The 1,717-nt window shown below is 46.7% G+C and overlaps 1 long non-coding RNA gene across 1 annotated transcript; it reads left to right on the forward strand.

Moving 5' to 3' along the window:
• Positions 1–215: 215 nt before the first annotated feature.
• LOC132387500 (uncharacterized) lies at positions 216–1,308 on the forward strand. The gene is made up of 3 exons (XR_009509903.1): positions 216–378; positions 852–1,022; positions 1,178–1,308. It is a non-coding gene; the product is annotated as an uncharacterized LOC132387500 (long non-coding RNA).
• The last annotated feature ends 409 nt before the right edge of the window (positions 1,309–1,717 follow it).

Genomic DNA, 1,717 nt, shown 5'->3' on the forward strand with positions numbered 1-1,717 from the left:
TTCCATCATTCATCCCTGCCCCTTCTGATGCTTTCAGGCCAATAACACTTTTCTGACTGTCAGAAATGAGACAGAGTATGTGTAGTTTACAGGGTTACACCAACAGATTAAATTACTGATATTCGGTGAATACCCTGGAGCTGGGCAGAGAGGGACGTTGACAGTCATGGGAACACCGATCAGTGATTTACTGAAGGGTATAGTGGTTCCTGAAATACCTGATTGAGAGTAATTCCCTCAGACCCTCATCAATTCATCAATTTGTTCAGCAATCTGTCTGTTTGTGTTTAGACTTGCGGGGAATGAACTGGGAGATTCAGGAGTGAAACTGGTTTCTGCGGCTCTGAGGAACCCGGAGTGTAAAATACAGAAACTGGGGTAAGTACCAGTCTGTGGGAGATTGTGTTTACAGTCACTGGGTGTCTGACATTGAACATTAATGTGATCAGTAATTGAGATACAGGTAAACTCTGGGAATTTGTACGACCTCCTCTCTCGGTGTCCTTCACCTTCTCTCATCTCCAGGTTGGACAATGTCGATCTCACAGTTTCTGGCGCCGGAAATCTTGCCTCCGCTCTCGGAATAAACCGATCACTGATGGATCTGAACATGGATCGTAATAAACTGGGAGATTCAGGAGTGAAACTGCTGTCTGTGGCTCTGAGGAACCCAGAGTGTAAAATACAGAAACTGGGGTAAGTACCAGACTGTGGGAGATTGTGTTTACAGTCACTGAGTGTCTGACATTGAACATTAATGTGATCAGTAATTGTGTTACTGATAAACACTGGGGATTTGTACCGTCTCGTATCTCACTGTGTACTTCACCCTCACTCTCTGTCATCTGCAGGCTGAGAGATATCAGTCTCACAGATTCTGGTGTCGAGGATCTCGTCTCCGCTCTCAGAACAAACCCATCACTGACGGAGCTGGATCTGAGTGAACATAAACTGGGAGATTCAGGAGTGAAACTGGTTTCCGCGGCTCTGAGGAACCCGGAGTGTAAAATACAGAAACTGCTGTAAGTACCAGACTGTGGGAGATTGTGTTTACAGTCACTGGGTGTCTGACACTGAACATTAATGTGATCAGTAATTGTGTTACTGATAAACACTGGGGATTTGTACCATCTCCTGTCTCTCTGTGTCCTTCACCCTCACTCTCTCACATCTCCAGGCTGTACAATGTCGGTCTCAGGGATTCTGGCGCCGAGGATCTCGCCTCTGCTCTCATTACAAACCCATCACTGACGGAGCTGGACCTGGGATTAAACTCACTGACAGACCGATCTGTCCCCGCTCTCCGCCGCCTCATACTGACCCTCCCGGGTCTGGAGCGGATCTGGTGAGTGTTTGTGTTAATGTTCAATGTGATGAATTATCAGCGGATCCGTGGGTTTTCTGGTGATATTTATCTGTGAGTGTTGTTGAAACATTAACCCCGGTCCCCTATTACTGACACTGTTGTGTAATCAGTTTATTTCATCTTTATTCTCCCATCTGTTTCAGGTTGCACTGGAATCGGTTCAGTCCAACAGGAGAGAGGGAACTGAGATCCCTGCAGGAACCCAGACCAGGACTGAGAGTGGAGTTGTGAAGATCTGAATGTGTGAACATCCCTGCTCGCTGGATGAGGACATGTTGGCCGATTTCCTGCAATACACGTTTAATTTCTAACTGTTCTAACAGATCCTGCCTTCAGCCGAGCTCTCTGTGA

The sequence above is a fragment of the Hypanus sabinus genome, unplaced genomic scaffold, assembly GCF_030144855.1.
Source record: "Hypanus sabinus isolate sHypSab1 unplaced genomic scaffold, sHypSab1.hap1 scaffold_192, whole genome shotgun sequence".
In the NCBI taxonomy this organism is placed as follows: domain Eukaryota; kingdom Metazoa; phylum Chordata; class Chondrichthyes; order Myliobatiformes; family Dasyatidae; genus Hypanus; species Hypanus sabinus.